The sequence below is a fragment of the Mus caroli genome, unplaced genomic scaffold (genome assembly GCF_978045245.1).
Source record: "Mus caroli unplaced genomic scaffold, Mus_caroli_1 scaffold_6, whole genome shotgun sequence".
Taxonomy (NCBI): domain Eukaryota; kingdom Metazoa; phylum Chordata; class Mammalia; order Rodentia; family Muridae; genus Mus; species Mus caroli.
In genome coordinates, this window is record NW_028227261.1 from 9,048,693 (window position 1) to 9,057,234 (window position 8,542).

The window sequence follows — 8,542 nt, forward strand, 5'->3', positions numbered from 1 at the left end:
AGGGAGACTAGTGCCTAGTGTGTGCGGAACCTGAAAACTTCCTTAATCTGCAGTTGCTGTGCTGGCCTCCTAGGATATTCAGCAGCTGGTCCTGTCACCTGCCAGATCAGAGGTGCTGTTGGGCTGGGAAATGGGTAGGAGCGGGACAGGCCTGTGGATCAGGGGTGCATTTTCTGTTGCCCCCCTTACAATTCTGTTGTGGATATCTTACCATTATCAGGAAGTTTGAGTTACTGTGAATTGAGTTTATGGTGATGTTTTAATTAATTTTATGGTTGCCAGAATATTTTTCTAAAACAACCCTGTAGATCCTTGGCCCTTTCTGTACTTTGTATACTGGGAGGGTTGTCTTTGTAAAGGCCTTAATAAAGCTCCTCGGATTCAAATTCGTTCATGCTTTCTTAACTCCCCTGTTCCTCCATTTGCCATTTAATTTCCCTTTCTCCAAGGAACTTAGTAGGCATCCCGAGAGAGCTTTGTAGATATTTGTCATATGGGGACCAGTACAGATTTGATTGAATTAGAAAATATACCTTATAAAGCACCATCATATGGCTGTAAATATTAACATTAACGAAGCAAAGTTATAGTCTCCGTTAGCTGAACACAGAGGTATACGCATAGTTTGATGTAAATACATCATTGAGAAATGTGTCTACATATGCTTTGTTATTAATGTCATACCTTAGGTTTGAATAAAACATGAAGACAGGATTGCAGCAAGGTACTTGTGATGAGAAATTTCCTTAAGGAAATGAGGAGAACATAGGATATGAAAATTGAATTCAATAGGTGGTTATAAATACAAAAGAAAAGAAAAGAAAGAAGACCCTGAAAAGAAAATGCAGTAAGGTGAATAATAATCATTCATAGAGAATGTGTGTTAGACAGATTATCAGACTTGAAGATATATAGTAGGTTCTGTTAACCCTGAGTGTCACCAGAGAAAATCCAATTCCACCATGTGGGCCAGCTTTATCAAATAATACATCGCGACCAAGAGATAGACTTTGGTCACATGCTACAGGCATTTTATAGGCAACTGTAGTTTCCTATGAGGCTTTATTATTTTCCTAAGACATGCAACCCGCAGCACTTCAAGAAGATACCTGGTTCTTGTGCTGGTGGTGAGGTTATTTTTGAGGTTTCAGTGTGAGGGAGAAAGCATTCAGAGATATCTGGTTGGGTCCAGACTGAACCAGGCCATCAGGTGTGGGAAGGGGAATTGAGGATGTGTTGGAGGATAGAGGGGCAGGACTAGAGATAACCAGCAGCCAAGAAAGCACCTATCAAACTATGACTTAATTGATATGTTAACAGATACCCCAGGTAGCCATTCTTCCTGAATTCCTTTCATTTTTCCAAGGTTCTGCCCATTGTGCTGTGCGGTGATGATTTCAGGAGTAGATATTTTAATAAGTGGAAAATTTACTATGGATTTTTTTCTTTTCTTTTCTTTTTTTTTTTTTTTTTGGTTTTTGTTTTTTTCGAGACAGGATTTCTCTGTGTAGCCCTGGCTGTCCTGGAACTCACTTTGTAGACCAGGCTGGCCTCGAACTCAGAAATCTGCCTGCCTCTGCCTCCCAAGTGCTGGGATTAAAGGCGTGCCACCACCAGGCTTTTACTATGGATTAAGACAAAATTAGACAACATCTTTTGAATAATTTTGATCACTTACTTACTGGATTACTGTCTGGATTCTGGGTCAGAATAATTTTCTTCCAGTCTTCCCTCTTCCTCTTCTGTATTGCTTGGAAAAAGATGCTGTATGTGTGTTAACTGTGGCTGACTCTCACATCTTTAGGGTAAACTGGAATACTCGGAGAAAAATAGGTATTCTCATGATATCTTCTCTTTCCTTCATATTTATCCTTTTCTCGGGCATTGACGTCTTTCATTTTTGTTCCATGAACAGTTCCATGTTCATTCTAAACTATATTTTCTCATTTTCAGGTCTCCATATGCTCAGTCAAATCTCCATAACTGTAAATCAACACTAAGAGCACTGGATAGTTAAGGTCAAGGAGACTCTCACAAAGGATCCAGGTATGTTAGAGGTATTGAACAAGGGGTGGAGTGGGGCTCACCTGCCAGTACAAAGAGGACATGAATTTGATTTTGCCAAATTCTATTTCCTTAATGATTCTGGAAAAGAATAATATTAGATGTGATGATATGGATTTACCATGGAAGGCAGTGCTGTCAGCTGTCACTTGATGTCAATATTTAATTAATTTTGATCCTGGGAAATTGCTGCTGCCCATTGGAATCAAAGTTTCTTTTATCCAGATTGAAAGCAGCATCAGGCTATGGGTGTGACAAGGGCAATTTATACACAAAGCAAATATCATCAGTAGATTCCCTCCTAGGGCCTGTGACCTTCCTTACCGGATTTTTAGGCAGATTTTCACTGTAATCTATGGATTTTTTTTCCTGTGGAGCTTGAAACAGAAAACCTGTTACCCACAGATAGTCTTGCCAGTATCATAAAAATTTCCGGGGCTGGTGAGATGGCTGAGTGGGTAAGAGGACCCGACTGCTCTTCCAAAGGTCCAGAGTTCAAATCCCAGCAACCACATGGTGGCTAACAACCATCCGTAACGAGATCTGGCGCCCTCTTCTGGAGTGTCTGAAGACAGCTACAGTGTACTTACATATAATAAATAAATAAAAATCTTAAAAAAAAAAAAAAAATTCCATGCCTTGTCTGGCAGATTCAGATTGTAGCAAGCAGGTTGCAAACCTGAGTAAGACATTGATAACTCTGCTTCCTGCCCCAATTTCCCTCGCAGTTTTTGTCACTATGGAAATTACCACCAGGGTGTGTAAGATGTCTGCTGAGAGTGAATGGTCTGATATGAGGTGGTTTTCTCCAGAAGGTCTACTTGCTTTCTGAATCACCTATTCTGTCCACTCTAAATGTTTTTCTGTCCTTGACCTGTGTTCTTATTGATGTTCTGTGTTGCATTAATCCCCATTAGAGTGGAATAATTATTTTTGACCTTCTCTGTACTGGTTGCTTTAGTTTTGAGTCTGCTTCCCTTATTTCTGAGGTATGTTTCTTCTCTTCTATCCTTGAGAGCTTTCATACTGAGCAGTGTCTACTTTTTACCACAGGGCTGTATAAGTAAGTTTCATTCTCCTACTGTCACTGTAATTTGGGAGGATTCCTGCCTATATGTATTAACCTAGGCCCAGTCATGTAAGCTTCTAGTCTCCATACAGTATTATCTAGGCCTAGTGTGTTTTCAGCCTCTGAAATTTGCTGCTGAATAAGCTCCCCCTTTCTCTCTCTCTCTCTCTCTCTTTCTTTTTTTTTGGGGGGGGGGTTTCGAGACAGGGTTTCTCTGTATAAGCCCTGGCTGTCCTGGAACTCACTTTGTAGACCAGGCTGGCCTTGAACTCAGTAATCCATCTGCCTCTGCCTCCCAAGTGCTGGGATTAAAGGCATGCGCCACCATGCCCAGCCTCTCTCTCTTTCTTTCTTTCTTTCTTTCTTTCTTTCTTTCTTTCTTTCTTTCTTTCTTTCTTTCTTTTATTTTTTTTAAAGAGAACAACTTTATTCTTTATTAAGATACCATGCTAGAAGTTATGAAGGATTTTTTGGAACACATTTGGAAAATAGAGTAGCTTTAGTTTAATAACTTGCACTGCAGAGAAAATTGTTAAAGAAATTCATATCAAAGTCCAAGTATTAGTTCAATGTCCCGTATTTGATTCCATGATCTTCATAGGCGGGTCTTCTGCAATAGAATATGCTCCTATACATCCGAGATATTTAAGGTTTCTTGATTTTTCCTTACCATTACTCCTCTGCAAGCTTCTGGTGTAATCCCACATAGCAAGTCAGTCTTCATTGTAACAGGTCAGGACCGGCCTCGACCCCTTTTCCCTGCCTGGGGCCTCTTTATTGTTGGGCACCTCCTCTCGCACCGCGAATGCCTCTTGCTGATCCAGGGCCTCCTCTCTGTGAATAACCGGCTCTACCACGGGGAGGAGCAGCCCCACGACCTCTGGATGGAGCAGCACCCCTTGCTCCTCTACCACCCCTTCCTCTAGCTCCAACTTGAAAATCTTCATAACCATAGTATGGATCTTCATATCCACCACGATAGTTATGGTAACCATAACCATAATAATCATAATAAACTTCGTATCCATAATAATCTGGAGGATATCCATAGCCACCTCTACCTCCACGCCCTCGACCTCTTGTTGGGGGAGGCATATGAGGTGGACCATAATAGTAGTAATCATCGTACATTTGATTCTTTGCTGCTTGCCTCTGAGCTTTTCTTTCTTTCCTCTTCTGATCTGGTGGCTTAGCAAAAACAATTTCAATATTTTCTCCCTCCAAGTCTTTACCATTCATTTCTTCCATAGCCTTGACAGCACCATCTCTCTCATCAAAATGAATGAAAGCACAATCTTTTAGCTTCTTTACTCGTTCCAGTTTCCCAAACTGACTAAACGACTTTTCTAAAACTTCTTCTGTTACCGTGTTGGCAAGGTTACGTACAAACAGCACTTTCACCTTTGCCATCACTTCAGGATCAGGATGTTCAATAGGATCAGCCCACTCAACAGTTCCAACATTTCCCCAGACTTTGACTTTACCACTCATTAGCCTACGTCTTGCCTGGGCAGCTGTTTTGTGATCTTCATATTCAAGAAAGCAAAAGCCTCTGTTTTTTTTTTCTTGTCATCAGGTTGGTGGTATAAAATGACATATGTGAGACCCTCTGTCACTTTGCTAAATTCCTCAAGAATCTGTTCCTTGGTTTTACTCTTAGGAATCGAGCCCACAAAAAGCTCACACAAAAAGTTGGCAACTGAGATGCAGACACCAATGTGCTTCCCGGAACGAATTTCATGATTATTATACAGTTTAACTGTTTTTATACAGTTTTGTGCTGCTTCTTTTGTACAAAAAGTGACAAACGCATAACCTCTGTTGAGACCAGTGAGCGGATCCATCATTAAACGAAGATCCCATATAGGTCCAGCTTTCTCAAATAATGGAAGAAGCTCATCCTCAAACAGATCTCTGGGGATCTTCCCCACAAATATCTCAGTGCCAACAGAAGGCTGCTGACCTGAATAAACGGAATCTGGAGGTGGTCCTCCATACTTCCTCTGACCTGTAGTCACATCAAGTGTGTAGCCTGTTCTTTCCAAAAGTGCCTTAATCTTTGCCTCATCTGGTCCTTTACTAGAGTCTGCTACTTTGGTCCCCTGTTTTTCTCTCTGCCTGTAAGTCTTCATGACAACACATAAAAAGGCACTTTTGTTCTGAACATGAGAGAGATCACTGTCTTTAAACTGTTGAAGCACTGCCAATGCGCCTTCTTCATTGAACTCTTTTAAAGCTTCGATAGCTCTTTCATCTAAATCACTATGTGCAACTAGCCCTCCCCGCGGGGCTGGGGCCGAGGAATCCTGTCCAACCGGGTCCGCTGGCGGGGAACGTGTGCTCACTGCTCCCTGTGTCCGGCGCGAGTGGAGCTGTTGTAAAACGGCGGCCGAAGCTCACGCCTCTGGCAGCAAACCCGATCCAGTTCCACTCGCCTCCGAACGCGCTCCCGGTGCGCGCGCGCCCCCGCGTGACCCTCCTTCCCTCCCATCCCTGGCGCATCCGCTTCTCTCCCTCACTCCCTGAGCTCAGCCCCTGCCCTCCCACAGCTCCTCCTTCTCCCCTCCGCTGGCCGCTAGCCGCCCTGTCCTCTCAGCCTTCGTCCTTCCTTCCCTGCACCTCCTCCCCCAGCTTCCCCACTCCCGTCTGCGGCCGCTCACACAAGAGTGGCCGCCCTTCTTCCTCTCTGGCTCTCTCTGGCTTCACGCCCTCCCTCGCTAGCTCTCTCTCGGCCCCGTCCCCAGTCCCTGCCCAGTCGCTCTATCTCCTTTTTTTTGGTTTTTCGAGACAGGGTTTCTCAGTGTAGCCCTGGCTGTCCTGGAACTCACTCTGTAGACCAGGCTGGCCTCGAACTCAGAAATCTATCTGCCTCTGCCTCCCAAGTGCTGGGATTAAAGGCATGCGCCACCAAGCCTGGCAAGCTCCCCCTTTCTTATTCCTTCTCAATGCTTAACTAGCTGATTCAACTCGGTTTTTCCAGCTCAAACTCCTCTCCAAGCTGAGTTCTTCTCTCAGACACTGGATTGTTCCACTTGGCCTTAAATGAACTGTAGAAATCTTTCTCATCTTCTGGCTCCTTCTCTTTCTCCTGCTCATTCTGTCTTTACCTGTTCCTAGCATGTTCTCTCTTCAGTCTGATTCTGTAAAACTCTCAGAACTTACGTGCAGTGTCCTAGTACATCCAGCTCTGGTCTAGTCTGGCAGCAACATTGTGGGGAAGCTGTGCAGAGTAGGTCCAGAGAAGTTGTGTGAAAGGCAGCCTGCAACAGAGTTGGAGGAGTGGTTCCTGCTGGGGAGGGTGGGCTTCATGCATGATTAAATAAGTTTAAGAAAAAGACAAAATAAAAACAAAGAACCAACCAATCAATCAATGAATTCAGTAAGCAAGCAAGCAAAAATCCAAAACAATAAAAAATGCTGTGAAGAAATGGGAAGCTAATTAATTAAAAGGTCCTGAAGTAGGTGGGCTTAGAAGAATTGCAGGAAGCTGCTGAATATTGGGCGGGTTCAGAAGGAGGGGCTCTGAGGAGCCAGTCAGAAATGACAGGAAGTCCCGCCTTTTCAGCATTCTCCTTGTACCTTGGCTGCCTCGTGGTCCGGAAGTCCTGGAGGGAGACTCATGCCTAGTATTTGCAGAACCTGAAAACTTCCTTAAGCTGCAGTTGCTGTGCTGGCCTCCTAGGATATTCAGCAGCTGGTCCTGTCGCCTTCCAGGTCAGAGGAGCTGTTGGGCTGGTAAATGGGCAGGAGCAGGGCAGGCTTGTGGAGCAGGGGTGCATTTTCTGTCGCTACTCTTCACAATTCTGTTGTGGATATCTTACCATTGTCAGGAAGTTTGAGTTCCTGTGAATTGAGTTTATGGTGATGTTTTAATCAATTTTCTGGTTGCCAGAATATTTTTCTAAAGTATCCCTGTAGATCCTTGGCTGCATCTGGAGTTTGTATACTGGGAGGTTTGTCTTTGCAAAAGCCTTTATAAAGCTCCTGTAATTCAAATTCGTTCATGCTTTCTTAACTCCCCTGTTCCTCCATTTGCCATTTCATTTCCCTTTCTCCAGGGAACTGAGTAGGCATCCTCAGAGAGCTTTGTAGATATTTGTCATATGGCGATCGGTGGAGATTTGATTGAATTAGAAAATTTACGTTAGCCGGGCGTGGTGGCGCACGCCTTTAATCCCAGCACTCGGGAGGCAGAGGCAGGTGGATTTCTGAGTTCAAGGCCAGCCTGGTCTACAGAGTGAGTTCCAGGACAGCCAGAGCTACACAGAGAAACCCTGTCTCGAAAAACCAAAAAAAAAAAAAAAAGAAAAAAAAAAAAAAGAAAATTTACGTTATAAAGCACCATCATATGGCTGTAAATATTAACATTAACCTAACAAAGTTATAGTCTCCGTTAGTTTCACATTGAGGCATATGCACTCTTTGATGTAAATACAGCATTCAGTGATGCGTCTTAGTGAAAGATTTCACTAAGAATATTAGATGTGATGATATGGATTTCCCATGGTAGGCAGCGCTGTCAGCTGTCACTTCATGTCAATATTTAATTAATTTTGATGCTGGGAAATTGCTGTTGCCCATTGAAATCAAAGTTTCTTTTACTCAGACTGAAATCAGCATCAGTTAATGTGTTTGAAAAGGGCCATTTACACATGAAGCAGATCTCAATCCTGGATTCCCTCCCAGGGCCTGTGACCTTCCTTATTGGATTTTAGCCAGATTCTCTGTTTAGTCTATGTATGTTTTTCCTGAGGAGCCAGCCTCAGCTTGAACAGGAAAGCCTTTTGTTACCCACAGATAGCCTTGCCACTATGATATTGGCGGCCATGCCTTGCCTGGCAGATTGAGATTGTAGCACACAGGATACAAATCTGGGTATGGCCATTGATAACTCTGCCTCCTGCCCCAGTTTGCATAGCAGTTTCTGGACACTGAATGCTACCACCAGAGAGTCCATCCACAATATTTGTTGACAGAGTGGATGGTCTGATCTGAGTTGTTCTTCTCCAGAAGATGCACTTGCTTTCTGAATCACATCTTCGGTCCAGTCTACATGATTTTAAGTCCTTGAATTGCGTTCACACTGATGCAGTTTGTTTAATTTGGCCTTATTATATTGTGGATACCAATAAGAGCTTGCTGACAGGAGGCTGATATAGCTGTCTCCTGAGAGGCTCTATTAGTGCCTGACAAATACAGAAGTGGATGCTCACAGTCATCCATTGGACAGTGCAGAGGGTCCCCAATGAAAGAGCTAGAGAAATTACCCAGAGACCTGATGGGATTTACAGCCCCATAGTAGGAACAACAATAGGAACTAACCAGTATCCCTAGAGCTCCCTGAAACTAAACCACCAACCGAAAAACAAAACAAAACAAAACAAAAAACCAAAACAACAACAACAACAA

General features: G+C 43.4%; 1 pseudogene; it reads right to left on the reverse strand.

Annotated features, from left to right (window-relative positions):
* Nucleotides 1-3,778: 3,778 nt before the first annotated feature.
* On the reverse strand, nucleotides 3,779-5,439 carry LOC147004067 (heterogeneous nuclear ribonucleoprotein Q pseudogene; annotated as a pseudogene).
* Nucleotides 5,440-8,542: the final 3,103 nt, after the last annotated feature.